General features: G+C 38.2%; 1 pseudogene; it reads right to left on the reverse strand.

Moving 5' to 3' along the window:
* Positions 1-21,277, reverse strand: part of LOC149222386 (F-box protein SKIP31 pseudogene) — a 94,928-nt pseudogene extending 73,651 nt beyond the window's left edge.
* Positions 21,278-22,729: the final 1,452 nt, after the last annotated feature.

Raw genomic sequence — 22,729 nt, forward strand, 5'->3', positions numbered from 1 at the left:
TTCTACCGGCTTCAGATTTGGATCACCAACGGACGCGGCCCTCAAATAGCTCTGATACCATGTAGGAATTTACAGGGTAAGTTCCACAGAAAGAATACCAAAAGGACACCGCTCACAACCAGATCTCAAATCAATACACCAGTATTTTTGACGTGGTTAAAACCCTCAGAGTGCAAGGAGGGAAACAGTCCACGGCCTGTCCCAACGTGGGTACTACAGGCAATTTATTAATCAAAGAATGAAAATTTACATAAGCTTCTCTCATGCATGGATTACCCAAACAATGACCCTCCATGCGCTTTAAATAGAACTCATGGACCAATCGGGTGTCAAGCCACGGATCAAGTGTCGGTAATACCGAGGTGAGAGTGAACCGTCGGATCACTACATATCGTGACCGTCGGATTGTAAGTTACAAACTGTACAACGGTAAAGAAACACACTTTACCTAACTCTATACTAGACCAAGTTGAACTTAACTATATCCTATGTGTCGGAATATCCTAACATCATCTGATTTGTTTGTACAAGGAGGGATCATTTCTAGAGAATAGTTTTATAACCTAAAAGATGTTGGGCCTCATTATGTAGGGTGCAACTCCTTGACATTGTCAAGAGGTATGTTTTAAGCGGGATTCCACTTAGCACGCAATCCTAGGTTACTTATTTTCCTAACAAATGTAATTGTTTTATTTTTATTTTGTGGTTGATGCATTTATGGGGGGAGGTAGTTATAAAAACCTAAGTTTATTTATTGCACCCTTAACCATTGTTTCCTGTTCTTGGAGAGATAGTTGCGTCATTGGAGAACGAGCCTTAGTTTCCTTTGCTATTTTGATGTTGTAATTGGTTTTCATTTAGGATGAGTGATGAATCACGTAGATCAAAGGATTTCTCCCCTAGTTAACACCTTCACACATTATTTAAGGTCACTCTATTTGCTAGAGCTTGTTGTATCTTACAATGGCCAATTTTACCATCCTACACAAGTTTTTAAGGTGTGTTCTTAAGGGGTGAATTGGCTACTTCCTTGGAGAGTATGCGCTAGATCACCTTGATCTATTGGGGGTATGTTGACTTACTAATAATGATATGGGTGAGAGTATGGAGAGATAGTTGGGTCATTGGAGAAAGAGCCTTAGCTGCCTTTACTATTTTGAGCTTGTAATTGGTTTTCATTTATGATGAGTGATGAATCACCTAGATCGAAGGAGTGATCCTCTAGTTGGCACCTTAGCACGTTATTTAAGGTCACCCCATTTGCTGGAGCTTGTTGTAACTTACAATGGCCAAGTTGACAATATTTCACACATTTTTAAGGTGTATTATTAAGGGATGAATTGGATACTTACTTGGCTAATTCTAGTCTCAATTATGTCTATGTTACATTATGCATTTTATCCTTTGTTGCAATAAGTAATTTGTAGCAATCTATTATCTCTTTGATTGTAATTTATTTGTCTTTCTACCTTGATCTCATTCATTAGTATATTGATATTTGTATAGTAAATAATTTACTCCTAATGGTGCAGTGAAGTTGGTTTCAAAGGATGCATCACCATATAATGTAATAACCATGGGAATCCAAGACTGTAGCATCACTATGTGGACCACAGCCAATCCACGCCCTATTTTTATTTTTGATAAATTTTAGAGCCATCATCTAAACATGATAATTGGTTTGATGCCCCAATCCAACTCTAAAGTTAATGCTATGAGATTCACTATATAAAAAACTTCTCCCTACTCCATAGAACTAAGGGTTATCATTAAAATATGCCCATGCACCATCCTTACCCACTTCTACAACAATGTGCCTAGGAGGGTTAGGTACTGTCATCCAATGAAAACTCTTTTAAAGAATTAATACCACATCAAATAGGAAAATCACATTGAATAGTAATAAGTTGGATGTATTTAAATAATTTGACATTCCTAGCTTGCTAATTACCTAAGTTAGGATATAGGGAAGTGCTTTGTAATCCTTCACTAAAGAGTTTTGACACCAACCTGTTAGACCATTTTCGAGTGTGCCGCCAATTTAGACATTTTTCACCCAAGACAAATGTTTAATCTCCCTTTAAAATTGCATAGTACAGTTATAGTCCATGAAAATATGTTTATTGTTATTTTCACATACCTTGAATAAAATGCACCTATCAAGTATTGCTCTATTCCTTCTAATAAGATTATACCAAATCAAGTCTTTTTGTTTAGTGAAAACCACAAAAAATTCAAGCCTTTGAGGGATATTTAAATACACAAACTCTCCTCATCCACCGCACATGATTCCTCTTCTCCCTATCTAAACTAATAGCAATATATCTAGTTTTTGGGGTATAAACCCCAGAGGGGTTTTCTGACCATATGAGCTTGTATATCTTCTTAGTCAATCTAACATGGCTAGACTTGATTCTTGCCATAAAAAAACCATAGGAATGAGCATCATCACCTATAAAATCTAATGAAAACCACCTTTGAACTCCAAATATAAGTAAGATTAATAAATACAATCTAAGAAAGACTAAAGTATCATGTCCCTCAAAAAATGAATCATATGGTGTCGTGGGTAAACATGGGAAATTAATCCATACGAGGAAACCTTGTTTAATTCATATTGGAAGTTGAATGGTGGTTGAAGAGTTATTTCATAATACCATGTGGTTGATACACTTGTTGCACCACCCTTCATGTTTTATCCAATAGTTATCAACTATACCCATCTCCTAAAAGTCCAATCTATTAATCCCGAGATCAATACTCTTGGAGAGGGATAAAGTTAATTAAAAATTCTCATGACAATAGGAATAAAAGGAGAAAAAGTGGCATATGATAGGTTGGAAATAGTTATGACCAGATTGGAATGAGAATAAGGGATAAGAAGACTGGTAAACAAAGATCCATGTGTTTCTCTCTGGAAAATAGATTAACCTTATCTAATAGTTATTAACTATGTCCATATTCTAATTTTCCAATCTATTGAACTCGAGATCAGTGCTCTTGTGTTAGGATATTCCGACACATAGGAAATAGTTAAGTTCAACTTGGTCTAGTATAGAGTTAGGTATAGAGTTAGGTAAAGTGTGTTTCTTTACCGTTGTACATTTTGTAACTTACAATCCGACGGTCATGATATGTAGTGATCCGACGGTTCACTCTCTCCTCGGTATTACCGACACTTGATCCGTGGCTTGACACCCGATTGGTCCATGAGTTCTATTTAAAGCGCATGGAGGGTCATTGTTCGGGTAATCTGTGCATGAGAGAAGCTTATGTAAATTTTCATTCTTTGATTAATAAATTGCCTGTAGTAGCCACGTTGGCGCAGGCTGTGGACTGTTTCCCTCTTTGAGGGTTTTAACCACGTCAAAAATACTGGTGTATTGATCTGTGATCTGGTTGTGAGTGGTGTCCTTTTGGTGTTCTTTCTGAGGAACTTACCCTGTAAATTCCTACATGGTATCAGAGCTATTTGAGGGCCACGTCCGTTGGTGATCCAAATCTGAAGCCGGTAGAACTGCATCCGACTGTCGTTTCCTAGATCTGCTGTTTCTGACTGCTTTCGGGCCGAGAGGACTGCTCTGTTGTGTTCGGAGCTTCTGTTCCAGTGAGGAACCCCTTTCGTTTCACGCAAAAAGGTTTCCGGTAGCCCTAGCTGTGTCATTTTTAAGATCTGGAGGTATACAGTCTTTATTTGCAGTTTACTGTTATTTTCTCTCTGCTTATTTCGGTTTTGGTTTATTTAGCTTTTTTTTAACCGGATCTATACCTTTTATTTCTGTGTATGCTCTTTGCCCTGCGACTCTGTGCGATCTAGGCAAATCAGAAACAGAACGGAAGGATTTTTCTCATGCGTATGCTCTTTTCCCTGCACCTTACTGTGATCTCGGAAAATCAGAAACATTGAGAAAAATATTTAGTTTTTCGACTAAAGCTAACCTTGAGCCGCAAGGTTCATTTTTTAAAAATATCTAGTTTTTTGGCTAAAGCTAACTTCGAGCCATAAGGTTCGTTTTCTTTGCATGTCCGTGTTGGGTTTTGTGTTTTGTGTTTTGTAGGGAAAAAGAGCTTTCTCAAGGCAAGCACACAAACCAAGGTCCCCCCCCCCCTCTCTCTCTCTCTCTCTCTCTCTTCAACAATTTTTTTTCAAAAAGCCATAACTTCTTCATCCGGAAGCCTTTTTCAGAGCCCTTTTTTTTAAAACCGCCTAATTTTTCGAGATCTATCCATTGGAACACTTACTTTCAGCATCTTTAGCTTCAGTTTTTTTTAGAATGGAAAGTCCATGCCAAGTCATTCTTGACAGCACTAACTACTTCCAATGGATATCCTACATGGAAGATTTGCTTAGAAGTAAAGGTCTCTACAGAATAGCCACAGACCAAGAGAAGAAACCAAAAGATGAAGACAAGGATGCAAAATGGGAAAATAGACAAGATCAAGCACGTGGTTTGATAGGGACGTCTATTTCTCCTGATCTTAGATTCCATATTGCAGAACTTGAGACTCCTCATGAAGCATTGGAACAAATCACTAAAGTTTTTGGGATTAAAAATGAAATTAGAGCCCATCAACTTGAAAATGAGTTTCTTACATTGGATCCTAATAATTTTTCTTGCATTGAAGATTTCTTGTCCAAATTCAAGACCCTTAGATATCTCTTGGAAGGTGTTAAGGTTAAGAAAGAAGATAGTAACCTTATTTATTCCATCCTTACTAAGTTGGGACCAGCCTACTCTGTATTTGTTTCCACCTTCCATTCTACAAGGGAAGCTTTCATTTGTCAAGGAAAAGACTACAAGGCCCCTTCCTTTGACTCTTTTTGTGATTCTTTAATAAGAGAACAAGAAAAACTCTTACACCTTGGTCTTCTTAATCTTGGAAACTCTTCCAAGAAAGTGTTAGCCGCCCAGCAGCAACCAAACTCAAAGAATCCTAAGAAGTCATATCCTAAAAAGAATGGTCCTAAACCAAACAAGGGTCCTAAGCAAACTCAGCCTAAAAATGAAAGATCATTTCAGCCAAATGATAAGACCAATAAAAACAAATGGAAGAAGACTGATAGACATTGTAACTTTTGTAATCGAGATGGCCACTTAGAATCTAAATGCTTTAAGAAGATGGAAGCCTTGGAAGCCGCAATGAAGAAACATAACATCCATGTGGAGCATACCTCAACTTCAACTTCAGGAATGGCACTTTCTGCATGTCGTTGTCAATCATCTCAGTCTGGTTATGCATTAAATGTATCTTCTTCTTCTCATTCTCATGAGTGGCTCATTGATTCTGGAGCCTCTTATCACATGCCCAAAAACCAAGCCATGTTTTCTTCTTTAAATGATTGTAACACCAAAAATATATATGTTGGTGATGATAGATCTCTTAATGTTGTAGGGACTGGAACTGTTCATCTAGACAATGGTCAGTTTAATGATGTATTATGTGTTCCAACCTTATCCTGCAACCTTCTATCTGTATATCAGATAACTCATTCAGGTGAAGGTAAAATTGTTGAATTTTCACCTCATGATGTTGTAATCAAGGATCTGAGAGATCTTACACAGATTCTAGCTACTGGTATTGCTGATGATTCCACAAGGTTGTATAAGTTTCACAACTTTGGGTCATCAAATCTTCCCTCAGTATTTGTTGCTCATAATGATGAAGTGAGCAAACTTTGGCATGAGCGATTTGGTCACTTAAACTATCGCTCCCTTCAGCATCTATGTAAAGAAAATATGGTGACAGGTCTTCCTATGGTATCTTGCAGAGATGGTGTTTGTTCCGGATGTGTACTCGGAAAACATCATCGGGACAGTTTTGAAAAACGTGCCTCTTGGCACGCCTCAGCCCCTTTACAGCTTGTGCACAGTGATTTATGTGGTCCACTTCCTATTGCTTCATTCTCTGGATGCAAGTATTTCTTAACTTTCATTGATGATTTCTCCAGATGCACTTGGGCATACTTCTTAAAACTCAAGAGCGAAGTATTTAACACATTTTTGGCCTTCAAAGCCTTTGTTGAAAAACAATCTGGACATCAAATTCTTAAGCTAAGAACTGATAATGGTGGAGAATATGTTAAAAACACATTCATCAACTTTTGCACCGAAAATGGAATTCAAATGCAACATACTGTTCCATACACTCCACAACAAAATGGTGTAGCTGAAAGGAAAAATCGCACCTTAAAGGAAATGGCTAATTGTATGCTGCAATCTAAAGGACTCAGTCTTAGTTTTTGGGCCGAAGCAATTAACTGTGCAAATTATATAATAAATCGCACTCCTACTAAGGTTCTAAAGAATATCACTCCAGAAGAAGCTTGGAGTTCCATTAAACCAGATGTAAGTCACTTTCGTGTTTTTGGAAGTGAAGCATGGGCCCATATTCCAGATGAAAAGCATAAAGCTTTAGAACCTAAGAGCGAGAAATGTACTTTTGTTGGATATTCTGAAGATGTAAAAGGTTATAGACTTATTCCATTTAAGTCCAAAAATGTTATCATTAGAAGAGATGTAAAATTTGATGAAAATAAATCGGCCTGCGAGCCTAGTCCGATGGATGTGCCACCTCTTCCTATCTCTTCTACTTTTCAAAACATTTCTTCTTCAGATGATGAAAGTGAGGATGACAATCCTCCCCCACCTGCTCAGGATCCTCAACTTCCAAGATGGGTCCGTGCTACTTGGGATGCAATAGGTGATCTTGCCGGTGATCCTACAGATCAGCGACGTACACGTTCTCAGTTTGAAAGAGCCTCTTCTTTACTAGCTCAAGCTCCAGTAAATCATGATCCTGACACTTTTGCAGAAGCTTCAGGCCATCCACATTGGGAAGCAGCTATGAATGAAGAATGTCATTCATTGTTGGCAAATGATACATGGGATCTTGTTCCTCTACCAAAGGGACGCAAACTTGTTAGATGTAAATGGGTTTACAGAACCAAGTATGGACCAGATGGGAAAGTTGATAAACATAAAGCTTGTCTTGTTGCTAAGGGCTTTTCACAGGTTGAAGGCATTGACTACACTGAAACCTTCTCCCCTGTTGCCAAAATGAACTCTATCCACCTTATTCTTTCCCTTGCTGCCTCTTTAAAATGGGAAGTCCATCAGATGGATGTTAAATCTGCCTTCTTGCATGGGGACTTGCATGAAGAAATCTATATGGAACAACCCATTGGCTTCATCCAAACAGACTCCAGCCTTGTATGTCGACTTAAGAAATCTCTTTATGGTCTCAAGCAAGCTCCTTGGGCTTGGTATGCCAAAATGGATAGCTTTCTTTTAGAATCTGGCTTTTCAAGGTGTTATTCTGACAATACTATCTACACCAAGAAAGTGGGCAACTCTCTTATCATCCTTGTTCTTTATGTTGATGATCTTATTCTTACTGGTAGTGATCCCAACCTTATTAACCATGTGAAGTCCAGCCTTAAAAAGAAATTTGAAATGACAGACTTAGGACACTTACATTATTTTCTCGGTCTTCAAGTCTTGCAATCCCAGGAGGGTATTTCCCTTTCCCAGTCCAAGTATGCTTGTGATATTCTTCGTTATTTTCACATGGAAGACTGTAAGCCAGCCCCTTCTCCCTTTCAGTCTGGAGTCAAACTTTCAGTCTCTTGTACTTCTCCTGAAGTTGATGCTACCTTATACCGTCAACTTGTAGGAAAACTCTTGTATTTAACCCATACTCGTCCTGACCTTTCCTTTGCTGTTGGCCTTGTTGCTCGTTTTATGCAAAACCCCCGTGAAAGTCATTGGAAAGCAGCTAAAAGAATACTTCGTTATGTTCAAGGAACAGTACAGTTTGGGATTCATTACAGTGCCAAAGCAGCTCCTCTATTAGTTGGTTTCACTGATTCTGATTGGGTTGGTGACCCTGATGATCGGAAGTCTACTGCCGGTTGTGTCTTCACTCTTGGTTCAGGACCTATTACATGGGCTTGTAAGAAACAGGCTGCCATTTCTCTTTCATCAGTAGAAGCAGAGTATCGTGGTGCCGTGGAAGCTATTAAGGAAGCCTTGTGGCTTCGTCAGATCCTATCAGAGTTTGGCTTTGAGCAGCAGCATCCAACCACACTTTGGTGTGATAATCAAAGTGCCATTCAGCTATGCAAAGATCCAGTCCAACATCAGCGCAGCAAACATATTGAACTACACATGCACTTCATCAGAAAGCTCATTCAGGACCATGTTCTTGAAGTGCAATATTGTTCAACAGATGATCAGGTTGCAGACATCTTCACAAAGGCTCTCACAGAGGCGAAGTTCACTAAACTTCGATATATGCTTGGAGTTCAGGAAGTTGTCACTAAGGGGGGATAGGCTCTAGTGCCTCCTTCCTTCTCCTATTGTGTCATATTTGTAAATCCTTCAATCCTATCCCAAGTTTTTCTTAAGGGGGGATGTTAGGATATTCCGACACATAGGAAATAGTTAAGTTCAACTTGATCTAGTATAGAGTTAGGTATAGAGTTAGGTAAAGTGTGTTTCTTTACCGTTGTACATTTTGTAACTTACAATCCGACGGTCACGATATGTAGTGATCCGACGATTCACTATCTCCTCAGTATTACCGACACTTGATCCATGGCTTGACACCAGATTGGTCCATGAGTTCTATTTAAAGCGCATGGAGGGTCATTGTTCGAGTAATCCGTGCATGAGAGAAGCTTATGTAAATTTTCATTCTTTGATTAATAAATTGCCTGTAGTAGCCACGTTGGCGCAGGTCGTGGACTGTTTCCCTCTTTGAGGGTTTTAACCACGTTAAAAATACTGGTGTATTGATCTGTGATCTGGTTGTGAGTGGTGTCCTTTTGGTGTTCTTTCTGAGGAACTTACCCTGTAAATTCCTACATCTTGGAGAGGGATAACGTTAATAAATATTTCTCATGAAAAGAGGCATTAAAGGAGAAGAAGTGGCAATTGATTGGTTGGAAACAAATAATTATGCCTAAATTGGAATGAGAAGCGAGGGTAAGAAGACTAGTAAACAAAGCTCTGTGTTTAAGAGTATATTGGTGCTTTATGTCTGACAAAAAAAGGTCTTTGTGTCACAATTTTAAGGAAAAAAGATACATGGGGAATGGGGAACATGTCCACCTTGTGGGAGTCATGACATGATGATGTCCCTAAAGGATAAATCATAAGGAATAATATGATCAAAAAACGTTTAACAGATAGTTGTATTTCCCAAGATGTCCAACATAGAGAAAATGTAGACTTTTGGGAGTATGCATGGGTTAGACACCAGCCTCTTGGAAGCATCCAATATCTGGACATAATCAGAATGGTTATTATCAATTTTGGGTAAACCAAAACAAAGGATTATTGGACCAGTCCCAACAAACTCTTTCGGGTCTATCACTAAAGTCAAATGGAAATATCCTTTAACATGGCCAAAAAATGTCTCGACACTCAACTGATGAGGCAAAGGAAATCAAGGAGGATCTATGATTTAGATTCACTAAATTCCAAAGTGAATAAGATGTCTTATGTTGAAATCCCACATCATGAGGATTGTACTCACTTAAAGAAGAATATGGCATGGCTATATTAGATGAGAAACAAATTCTTAGATTAAAGCCTAGAAGAAAATACGGAACCAATGAATATGGCCCAAAGTTGCATCATTTCAGTGGATAGAAATCAAAGGGAAAATAATTACACAAGTATATTTTAAGAGAAGAAGTGTACAATTCCCAACCAATTCTAATGGATGTTAAAGGGATGAATAAACCTATGATTACATCCTGACACAATGTTTTTTTGCGAAAGAGGTATGGGCATCATGGACTGAAATTTTTACAAATGTTACCCCTTTGACAATGAGTTTAGGAGCTAATTTCAAAATGACTAGCCTCACATGGAAATGAGAGATTATAGGTAAACTATATAAATATATTACTCACTTCATATTTTAGGAAGTAAAATATCAACTGGGTTTATTTTGGGTGGTTAGGAGGAATGATTGCTATCCTCCTTGCCCATGTTCAATTCACACAAGTGATATGATGAGATCATATTATGTGTATTTTTGTAATGTATTCAAGACTTCTTGTTGAACAATGTTGAGCCATGAAGAATATCTTACCCTTTCCTACATGATGGAGGGTAAGATGTTTTGCTACAAGGAAAAAAATATGGGAAGTCAAACAAAGAAATAAGGAGCCTTAGCAGAGGTAGAAGCCTCCTCAGTTGAGGGGATAACCCTAACTAAATCTTAAGGATTCCAAAGGATTTAAAGATAAGAAAAACTCCAAATTTTTAATTGGCATCTCAAATATGAAGACCAGAGTCAATAACTGGTTCACTAATGGCAACATACGATGGATTCTGAGGGCTTTATAATGAATTGAGTTTTCCTTCTAAGTTCCAAGTTCTCACACACAATGAAGTAACATAATAAATTGGTGGATTGTGTTATAGGTCTATTTGAGCACATCACTCCTGACAATCAGATTAGTACAATTAGGGCTCATCAAACCCTAATTTAGTTGTTACATGCCCTAGACAAGTCATCAAATTAAATGCTTTCATCCGTCAAAGTTTCCTAGCTTGAAACCCTGCTGAAATGCCTCCTTGGGACACCAGCATAGCCTTGGTCAGGGGTAACTACACTACAGAGTAGGTAGGCCCATTCAAGCCCACAAAACAGTGCACTTAGGCCCTCTTTGACCTGCGTTGGACGAGAATGATCGAAATTGACATTGGATTCTGGGAATATTCTCTCATTCTAGAGCATTTTAGAAGGCTGCCTAGCTCTTATCTCATCCTATGAGGTCGACTTTGGATAGGCTATGGATCAACCATAGAAACTAACTCCAATTTTGGGAAGCCATTTAATGCCCAATTTATGAAATAACCACCTACATTTCCCTTTAAATTGACCACTCATCATAGTGATCATGAGGGTGGAATTTGAAGATTGTATAGAAATACTATTGGTTTGAGATTTGAGTTCATGTCAAGTAATTTTATGCTACTGGATTGGTGTGATTTTGGTGTGATGAGGGTTGGACTGAAGCTGGATGAGTGACACGGGATCGAACCACATTGGGTGTAACTCTTCCTTCTACAATAATAAAGTTGTTTATTCCATTTCTCATATTATTGTTCATATCTATGATGATTATGTGTTTCAATGTTGTTGATTCCATTGGTTTATAGTAGGTAGATCATGTATGCTTTGATCATTGTCGGTTTTGTCTCTATTAACATAGGTACCAATTGAGCAGATTCAGTTCAAGTGGGAGTGACGGGAGCAATTCAAAGGAGGTCAAGGAAGCGAAATATTATAAGTAAGTACCTTCATCTCATCTATCTACTATGGGAAAAGGTTAAACTACTTTCTTTCTGTTCTTCTAAGTGTAGCTACCCACTTACACTTAGGGAAAATGTGTTTATCTGTAGATACAAATTCCATATAAAAAATTGGCGACCATAGTAGGAAATGACTGTTATTCTAGGTAGTTTATCCTCATCATATTATATCCCAGTAGACTTTACTTGACTTCATTGATCTCTTTTCAGTCATTTTGAAGCCTTTTTGGTCGAAATTTGCACTAGAATGCCTATTCTAGGAATGTGCTAGTACCAGTGCACCCTTGGTCAGGGGACAGTGCACTGCAGTGCACCCTTGGCTTAGAGATAGTTCTCTACAGTGCACTGTCTCCCACTCAGACCTGTGTTGATCCCTCTCAAGCCAAAAAGCCCATCTTTTGCTTGATTTTTTCAAATTTTCTTCTGATGTTGTTTGCCGAAAGATCAAAGTTTTTTATTCCTTTGGAATCAATTTTCATTTCCTCTCCTAACCCTACTTTTACCTTGATTGTTTAGTGTTTCTTACGAGATTTATTTATCATTATCAATTCATTGTCAAAGTTCACTTACATTTTGGGTGTGGAGCTTGATTATCTTCTATATTCAAAGGTATCGCCACATTGGACCCCAGTTCGAAATGGGGTGGCAACGCCGCCCGTAAAATATTTGCTGCAGGGGGGGTCCAGGGGGGAGGGGGGCTACGACCTTTGGAGAGCCCCCCCCTGGTGGGGGGTTTTAGGGGTAGTGCCCCCAAAGCTAAAAATAGATGTAAAATTGCCTTGTAAAAGTATAGTAATTTCTAGTCAATCTGGGCCATTCATTAGGCAGATGATCTGACGATAGAACTTATGTTTAGTTTAGGGTTTTTTGCCCTAGAAGGCAACCCCTCTCTTTGTATGGGGGAATTGTATTGAGTCTGTGTAATATATGTGTATTCTCCAAGCAAGAATTGGAGAGGTGAGACTGTGAGAGAAAACAGAGGATATTATAGCGGATCTACTGTAGGTTGTGTCTCTTCATTTTGCTGGATAATAGAAAGGAAGGACTGGCTATTCGGGGTGGACGTAGCCCAAAATGGGTGAACCACATATATCTGTGTCTCTCTTGTTTTATGCATTTTCTTGTTTATATCTGTGCAATATTTTATGTGTTCCATTGCTCTATAATTTATAATTTTCTAACATTACATTGATTAGTCTTTACTTTTATGAAAAATAATTGTCATAAAGTCTTCATTTCTTTGAAAAAGAAATTGTCGTAAAGTCTTATTTTCTTGTGAAAAGCATTGATTGATCATTTGTGTATCTAGTTCCTTTTTGTTCATCTAAACACTAAAGGGATTGAAAAGAAAAACTTGCATTTTTCATATTGTAGTTTTTGAATGCTTGATAGGAATAGATAGGGAAATTGCATTAGGTGTGCTCTTTGCTCTTTGTCAAAGATCTGATTGCTCTATCCCTTACTAGCTACGGATTTCATTGTTAATTGAATGAAATAATGTTTCTCATGTTAGTTGCATTGTAGGAATTGCAAACATACATCACGTGGTGAACCTTGAAAGGAAAATTATTAAGAATATCAACTTAAAAGTTATCTCAAATAACCTAATGGAGCATTGTAACTTAATGCAAAACATTTAGAGGTCTAGGCTAGATACGTGTTCCAGTGTCATTAAACATAGAAACTATGGCTAATTGTCTACAATATGTTCTGAGTGTGATATCTCATTCCACCTACGTAAGTATATCATATCTCTTCCACGTACCTTCGGGTATATAGAGCGGTGTTATAGTACGAAAAGTATAAAGGAATGCTCTCACTGTGCAATTTCGCATTAGACAATGCTAACACGAATTGGGACTCCACATACATTTGGGTATATATGGGAGGACTAAATTAGGTTGCTATCCATCCATAGGTAACTGAGTCAAACACCCTTTATATTGTGATACACCAAAAACAACATTCGAGGAGATTGCCTGAACGTATGTTAAGTCCTTGGTTTACTAAGGCAGTATATTACAGTTCACAGTTACTTGGTAATCCTTTTGCCTACATTATCCCTTTTTTGTCTTGTTATGTTATTTTGATTAAAATAAAATTAATTGACCGTGGATAACGTCCTCCATGTCACTCCTTAGTTTATCTTAGATTGAGACATATGGCAACAACTCTAGAGTCCACAGATCAAGGAATTCATTTTGATCGGAATCCTAGTCCTTTTCCTCCTTTCAGAAATATTAGTGCTCCTTATATGGCTACGCTGTCTCTTCCGAGACTTACCATTGGCTTTCCAGTATGGTTGTTCTCAACCTCCTTGGGCCCGCAACTGAATATTCCTATGACTGGACAAAATCAACCTGCAGTTGATCCTAAAGTTGACCCTTTACCTTATTCGTCGGTTGTTTCTTCCTCCCCTTCTTCCTCTTTGCTTGTTGAAAGTATTGACACTAGTAACCAAGTGGATAAGAAGAAGAAGAAAGGGAAGAAGAAGAACAAGAATAAGAAAATTCAGCAGGGGGGAAACCAAGCAACCATTGCTTCGAATGCAACTTCTGATGAGAAACCATTCGATAATTGTCACAAACTTTGATATCCTTGCAAAATTTGTACAAGAGACCATATTCTTCGAAATTGTTCCGGTATTCCTCAGATCTTAGAATAATGGTCTTCTCATTCACATCATCCTGTGTCATCAACTTCTGGAGATCATGCTGGTGACACACCATCAACCATTGATAGTAAAGTTCATGGAAAGAAGGGTAAAGTTAAGTTTCCCTGTAGGTTATGCAAAGGGAATCACCCAATTCACCTTTGTCCCCATCTAGATGAAGCCCAAAAAGTGTTGGATAATCGTCTTGCTTCTTCGCGGCGACTTCCATCTGGTTATAAGAGACTCTCCCTTAATCCTTCACTAGTTGATGAAGTGACTAATCCAAATCAACCATCGGTCAAACCCACTCTCTCTGAATGTGAATCCCATGAGTCTATACCTGACCAATCACAGGTCAAGGAAAGAGTTGACCTAATTTCACCTTCGATTAATCATACCTTTCCCATAAAGAGTGAGTATGATACCACTCAGGTTATTTTTTTCCTTTAGATTCTAATGAGCTTGGAGGTAACACCCCTATTCCATCAAAACAAGAGGAAACTCCTCCTGTTCTCGTAACTCAAGGGGGTAATTCTCCCGTTCTTACGGTACCCCCTCCAAGTAGTATGGTCACTTCCTTTGATTGGAATCGACTGGCAGGATGTCGTCTTCCTTCTTATGTGCCTTTCCAGATCATAGTATAGGTTTATAATATGATTGTATCTAGCACTATTATAGATGAAGGTGCATCTGTGAGTATCATTTCCTCCACTGCTTGGCAGGCGCTCGGTTTACCGCCACTTATGCTTATTACCCAAAATATGTTGGCTTTTAATAGAGGAACCATTCAACCATTAAGGATCCTTCCTTAGTTTCCTATTACTTTGGGAGGAAAAATTGTTTATCTCAATGTGATGGTAGTCCTGAGCCCTTTAGATTACAATTTACTTCTTGGGTGCAACTATGTTTATGACATGGGAGCTATTGTTTCAACACTCTTTCGAGTGATGTGTTTCCCACATGAAGGCATAATTGTCACCGTTGACCAGCTTTTATTTCCTAGCCCAAATATGGCTTCTAATCAGCCATCTTCCCTAAATGGTCCTTTTGTCCCAATGGTATCTTCCCCACCATGGGTCAATTATGTGGCAACCTATTCCGTGCCTACATCAACTGACGATCAATTCTGTGATGTTGTGCATTATGTACTGGGGGCATTGGAACCATATCTCTCTAATGGATTCCTTACTACATACCCCTTCCAGAGCATTGTTCTCCTATCTGATGAGAACCTCTTGGAATTCGTGACCTCTTATGGGTCGTGATCAAGGAATCATAAGGATAGTTCCTAGTCTTGTGTCAACCTTGTTAAAAAATGAAACAAAGGGTATGAGGATAGTTCTTGGTCTTGTGTCAACCTCGTAAAAAAATGAAACAAAGGGTATGAGGATAGTTCTTGGTCTTGTGTCAACCTCGTTAAAAAATGAAACAAAGGGTATGAGGATAGTTCCTGGTCTTGTGTCAATCTCATTAAAAAATGAAACAAAGGGTATAAGCATAGTTCCTTGTCTAGTGTCAAGCCCGTTAAAAAATGAAACAAGGAATACGAGGATAGTTCTTTTACTATGTCAACCTCATTAAAAAATTGAAACAGGTCCTAGACCATAGTTCCTTGTCTTGTGTCAAGCTCGTTAAAAAATGAAACAAGGAATGTGAGGATGGTTCTTTCACTGTGTCAACCTCATTAAAAAAATGAAACAGGTCCCAGAGCATAGTTCCTTGTCTTGTGTCAAGCTCGTTAAAAAATGAAACAAGGAATATGAGGATATTTCTTTTACTATGTCAACCTCATTAAAAAATGAAACAGGTACCAGAGCATAGTTCGCTGTCTTGTGTCAAGCTCATTGAAAAATGTAACAAGGTCCCCTGGAGAAAAGTTCCAAGTCGAGTTTTTGATTAGATCTCGTAAAATCCCAGTCGAATCTTTCACTTGATCTCGTAAATGAACCTTCATTCCATCCACTTGATAGCAACGAGTAGTCTACTTAGGTGAATGTAATGAAGCTTTGGGGGCATGCACCTAGAATTGAGTCATCATGCTGGGGGCATGTAAACCAATTCCAAGCATATTTTCTAGTTTCAAGCTTGTGTAAAAATGAAACTGAATCCAAGCATAGTTTTTTGTTTCAAGCTTGTGTAAAAATGAAACTAAATCCAAGCATAGTTTTTCATTTCAATCTTGTGTAAACATGAAACTGAATCCAAGCATAGTTCCCTATGGTTCAAGCTTGTGTAAAAATGAACACATTTCCATTTCGACCCTAGTGATTGCCATTCTATTAGCCTCTTCTGTCAGATGAGCCTTGGTTTTTATCCTTCCATCATCACTATCTGCTTGGTCGATCATATGCTTTCACTTGGTTGTTTTACCCTTTTTGAGGAACGGTTGCAATGAGTGGTCTTATTAGCCAGCCTCTTCACATAAATAAACATGTTTTGAGAAGTTCCAACATCACTGGAACCAGTTGCTATCCTAGACACTACTCATTCCTCTAAGTGGAGTCCTCTTTAAGCTCTTTTCAGACTCTTTAAACATGAAAAGATTGCCGAGCGCTTGTCCTTTTCAGTTTGTAAATGGATTGGAAATGAAATCTACTCAGTATAAGTTTAACCCTTTTCCCAATTGAGATAGATTACTTACGAAAGAGGAATATGTTGATCGAACATGGTCAATAGGTTCTCTCTTGCATTATTTTACGCTTTTTCAAACTTGAGAGACAAATTTATGAAAAATAACACGTGGAGTTTTCTTCCTGTCCCTTTTCAAACTCTCTAAACATGAAAAGGACCAATTTCTCATTGTCGTTAAACTCATTACAACATCAAATAGCAACAAACTTGTCCATCATGACAAGGTCGAGTTTCACCTTCGCTAGGCTCGTTAAAACATCACATAGCGATGGATTCACCCGAAGGGTGGAATTATACTATAAGCATATGTTATCCTCCTCAAGCTTGTTAAAAAATAAAGAGGTACTAGTCAACAATGACTGGGGAAAATGGGATAAGGGATAAATCACTTTATGGTAGCAAGTCGCTCTTGAACATGACACTTCCACTTTATCTCTGTGACTATTTGGGTTGGGTTATCTGCTTGATGGTTACAATACCTATGGTCTATCACACCATCTATCACTTTGGTTTTGGGTCAATGCTTTCAATTCATTCAGTGTCACTGACATGTTCAAGAGAATTCACTCAGTAAACTTCATCCTTTGCAATACTCATAAACCTTCATTTTCATGACCACCATTCCTGAACCTTGTGTCGTCTTTAAATTATGTCTTCAAAATCATTACACTCATTTCGTGTCATTGATGGGGGATACATCAAGGCCCTCCTGTGATGAGTTTATTCTTTTTGACATCAGTACATTATCCAAGAAGTTGACTTAGAAACACCCTTCCAGTACCTTGAGGCTTGCATACATCAATGACAAGTTTCTAGCTTTCAGCGATAGGTTGACATCGCAGGCCTTTGACTGAAAGACTTTGTATGGTGTTCGACATCAAAATATCTATTAACACCATGCAAAATGTAATGTAGTACCTTTAGAATCATTATCATTATCAGTGATCTGTCTCGCGTCTATTAATAACTTACATCATTGGCTGGTAATCAGATGGTGTCTTCCCATGTTTGACTTTAGATCACATTTTCAAATGGTTAGACTCGTACATTATCATTTTTTACTTCATGCTTTAGGGGGAAACTATAATAGGTCTATTTGGGCATGTTAGAGCCTAGATTTGCCTTAGGCTGAAAAGGCAAGGTTTTTTTTTTTTTTGATTCTGATCTTCCTTCATAATGTACTTCAATAAAAGCATGTTCCTGGTCCTCAAAAAATTCTGAACAAGTAGATGAGCAGATTTCCTCTTCAAAGAACATTTCAAAAAATGAGACATATGAAGAAGAATCTGAAAGGCAGTCCTGAATGTTCTGATCTTCTGTAGTCTGAATATATTTTTGATCATATTCATATGATATAACAGCCAGATTATCATGTTCCTCATTACATTCATCAATCATAAGAAAAGAAACTTCAGATGGTTCTTGATACTCAAACATGACATTTCTATCATCTACCAATGATTCATCTAAGGAAACTTTTTCACTTACTTGAACGAAGATCTCATCTTGTTTTTCATAGAGGAGATGAACTACCTCCTCATGAAGATCTAGTTCTGGTGAGATGAGAGCATTTAGGTCTGTAACTATGTTTTCTCCATTTGAGGCAGCCTCAACAATACAAATCTCTTTTATGAGATCAGGAACAACATGTTTATCCTCATCACAATCTGTCTCTCGATCTGATTTATCATCCTCATTATCTGAGATTAGAACATCATTTTATTGTGTATCATCTTTTATTTCAACCAGATCTGAAATAAAACTTCTTCTTTCATCATTTTCAGCAATATGGAAATCTTCAACCTGCTGATCTTGATAAGTATCCCCTAAGATTTCTGTATGCTGGTGAAATGAATTTTCATATAATGCTTCCATGATTTCTCTGTCCATCAATTCATTATCTCCATAAAAATTCTCAAGATCTTTAATGAAACTACTAACATGTTCACAACAATTCTACACTAATATTAATGATGGAAAAGATTTTTTATACCTTTCAAAGAATATTTTATGAAAATCTTTTAGACAATAAATGGAAGCAGGTGGCAAACTTTCATACCAAGATCGGGCTTCATCTTCCAGAGTAGCCATAAACATTTTCATCAAACAGTATTTGGGAAAAATGATCTTTAATATATGCACATGACTGTGAAATTTCACCAAATGAAGAGTAGCATCATTACCTTCCACATTTCTGAACATAGGCAAATTCTGAAGCCAATCCACCTTGGGCATTTTATTCAGAAAACCTAGGATGTGATCTCGGCTCATAGGAGCGTATCTTCTTGCAACCCATTCCATCTTGAAAATCTTAAAGCTACTAATCTACCTGCAGTGGAGTCACCATGAAGCATTGATCTCTGGATTTTTCATTGAATGAAGTCGCCAGGTGAATGATTTCAGCCTATCGAATTCTAGACTCATCACCCAAAGTCTAGAACGATCTAATGTACTGGGGGTAATTCACAAGTCAAGTGTCATGTTCACAAGCTAGACCAAAGATTGACTGAAGCAGCGTTTATCTACTTGCGCTAATGAAAAGAAAGAGCGTTTCGAAGGCTACTTAGCATAACTTCAGGCTCCGTCTGTAGCTTATAAAAACAAATGACACTAACAAGCAAACCATTTTTCTTCCCCAGTATGGTCGCCACTATGTTAGAGCCTAGATTTGCCTTAGGCTAAAAAGGCAAGGCTCTAGGTCCACATCAAACCACGCTCAGCCTCGTAGCTAGCCCTACAAGGACAGGAGAGAGCTCTCTCTGGGTCAATCTCAACGAAAAGTGTTTCAATGGGGCTTGAGATGACTTAAAATGGGAACTGATTTTAGGCTAGTAAATTAATATGAAAGAGGTAACTTATTGAATGACTGAATTTTCTAGGCTGTATGGGACAAAGGACAGCATGAGTTGGGAAATTAAATCAAAGACACAAAGTATTTCATGAGGCAAGATAGGCAAGAGGTTTAGCAATCAAATTTAAATAATATGGAGAGGAAAGATTGTTGAGAGGTTGAAAAGGGCATAATAAATGAATCCTTTTCAAACAGAAGGAGAGACACAAAGCATGAATGCCTTCCCAAAGCAGAGCAGTAAACTGGATTCTACCTTTCTTACTTAAAAGCATTCAACTGGAAATGATTATGAATGAACTGTAAAACATAACAAGAAACATATGACACCAAAAGAAGAAACATATGCTAAACTCATACCTCATGAATCTCATGAATCAGAGCTACATCATTTTATTAATTTCTTGGCCAAACTGTACAGTGAAGTGCTGAGTTTTTCTTCCACACTTTTTCCAAAACTTAGCCCTTTTACAAATGATTTACAATACAATAAATAAACTCAGAGGTGGGAAAACAGATTGATGAAAATAGGGAGCTGTTTCAACTGAAATTATAAAGATAGAAAAAGAGCCATTCATCTGTTCTGAAGACAGAACAACGTTCCACTGGAATTTCTCTGATGACCAATTAAAAGGCAAAAACTGTAGCGTGGATCCCATGAAATCGTGACTGAGGACAAAATAGGCAATCGGTTCCTATCTTTCTGCTATGGTAGATATTCTTCGTTTTAATTTTGACTTTCGGTCTTTGACTTTTCACCTTTCCTTAATGCGTCTTCTAGTTCTTTTTCATCATTACAGTTATATCCCAAAAAATATGCGCGTGCATGCATAAGGAGAAGAAGAAAATATAGGCTACTTATTGATATCTTGCCCTAGTCAGGAGAAGTTTGGAATGAAATGGATACTTTGACTGGCAGAGTCAAGACAAAGAATTGTTTGCAAGGAGCTTCAATGGAAGATGGGCCACGCAACTTGTATCTGTGATTCTCTAGAGACTGTTCTGAAGAATACCTGGCTAATGTTTAGGTAGATCTTGATTATCTTAATGACTGTGAAGAAGGCCCAGGCAACAACATGGAGAAACAAGTATGATTTTGGATTTGGAAATAAACTGGAGAGAATAGGGTTTAGATGAAGCCAACTAGAGCCCCAAGTTGCCCATCACCTGTCAATGGCTCTGCTTCATTCGCTGCAACATAATCAGCTTGTTGATATCCAAGATCAACTTCCTCTTCTGCAGTGGAAATCCACTTGTCAGAAAAACGACCAGAAATAAGGCAGACTAAAAGTTGATTGGCTGCATCTACCACTATTTCTTGGCATGTATGATCACACACATGCACAAATCCTATTTTTTCTACATAGAAAAATTTCACCAATTTTGAGAGTATGTTCATGTAATTCCAGAGCATACATGGGCACCTGTGAAAACATCAGGAAAACCATGATGTTGCTTCAATTGATTAATTTGATCACCCACTGTTGTATCAGGAATCATGATATCATCCTTCAACATTGAACGATGAGGAGCGTAACTGCGTTTGGCTGCTTGCATTTGTATGTAGTACTCCTGAAATTCAATTGGACAACCTTGAACAAATTCCATCGTATCTACGGTGTCACACTCAATATAGAGTTTCTTTCAAGCACATTCTCATAATTTTCCATGGTCTAACTCAGGTAAACCCCACCTTATGCAATACAATTGCTTCCAAAGAGATTCTTCTGATGCTGCAGCGCTCATGAACCGACATGCTAATGCACAATTAGTTAGGTCTTTTGGAGAGAGGAACTTGAATATGTTTGGATAAATTTTTTAGGTATCTTACTAGAAGACCCATTCTTCATGTAATGTTTCTGTTTCAAAAGCCTGAGAACTACTTCCTGAAGCTTCTACTTTATGCTTCATTACTGTGCCAACATCATACTCTGCAAGTTCCTCTACATCAACCTCCACTTTGCACTCCTCCTAATCAATAGACTTTGAGGAACTTGATCTTGAATTTTCCTGGCAAATCCGTGCGAGTTAGTGGCAATTTGGAGGAACTGTGAGCAGTTTCAAGCCTCTGGTTGTATGCGACGTGGCAGGCCCAATGCGCCGTGCCTCACTAGTGCACCGCGCTTGTGTAAAAACACACTGAGTGTTCACGCCCAGTGCACCACGTCTTTTGGATGTATCACGACAGAGGCCCAACGTGCCGCGCACACTGTCTTCACCACAGTTTCAACTTTCACACTTAATTTCGCTCCTCCACGTTTCACTTTGGCTTCTTTGATGTATTTGGTATGTGGATGAGATGTTGAAACACAAAAAATATCTTTTATAGCCTGGACTTTGATTCTTTGATTTGCAAAACCCATTGTTTACGTTGCAGAACTTTGGCACTTTCACATTTTGAAATGTACTCTGTTTTCTTGTTTCCTCTGACTTTAGGACTGATGATGAACTTATTTTGTCTGCTTGCAGGGATGATTGGCAGTGGACTTTGGCAAAGGATCAGGGTGGCGCCTGAAACATTTCATGACTAAAAACTTTGAAAAATTACATATTTAAAAACAAATTTGATGATTTCTTCTTCAAAACAGAGTTTTGAAGAAGAATCGTTCTCAAGCATTATTGACGATGGGATTTTGCAATGGAAACTGATTTGGAACCTCTCATGCATCTGCTGGTATTATTTGGCATTTTGAAGACTAAATCGACAAAACCCTAGACCTAAAAAACTCTAAAAAACTCTTTGCTGACCAAAAGACCATCCATGACTATGAATGACTGAAACATTGACTTCGATGAATTTTGATGAACTTTAATGATCAGACACAAGCCAGCAGATACATGACAAGACCCTTCCGTTAGATATTGGCATGTCCCCTAACGGAATGCAAATAAAAGAGCTGAATGAGATACCTAAAAATAAAATGCAATAAGAGAAACGATCTCTGACAGAGGGATGTATAGACCGCTCTAACAGGGCACATCACTCCCGACAATCATATCAGTACAATTGGGCTCATCATACCCTAATTCAATTGTTACATGCCCTAGACAAGTCATCAAATATAATGCTTCCATCCATCAAAGTTTCCTAGCTTGAAACCCTGCTGAAATGCCTCCTTGGGATAGCAGCGTAGCCTTGGTCGGGTAACTACGCTATAGAGTAGGTAGGCCCATTCAGGCCTACACTGCAATGCACTTAGGCCCTCTTTGACCTATGCTAGGCGAGAATGAGTGAAATTGACATTGGATTCTAGGAATATTCTC

This window comes from Pinus tabuliformis, chromosome Q, assembly GCF_031772625.1.
Source record: "Pinus tabuliformis cultivar Carrire ecotype Pingquan chromosome Q, CPIR1, whole genome shotgun sequence".
In the NCBI taxonomy this organism is placed as follows: domain Eukaryota; kingdom Viridiplantae; phylum Streptophyta; class Pinopsida; order Pinales; family Pinaceae; genus Pinus; species Pinus tabuliformis.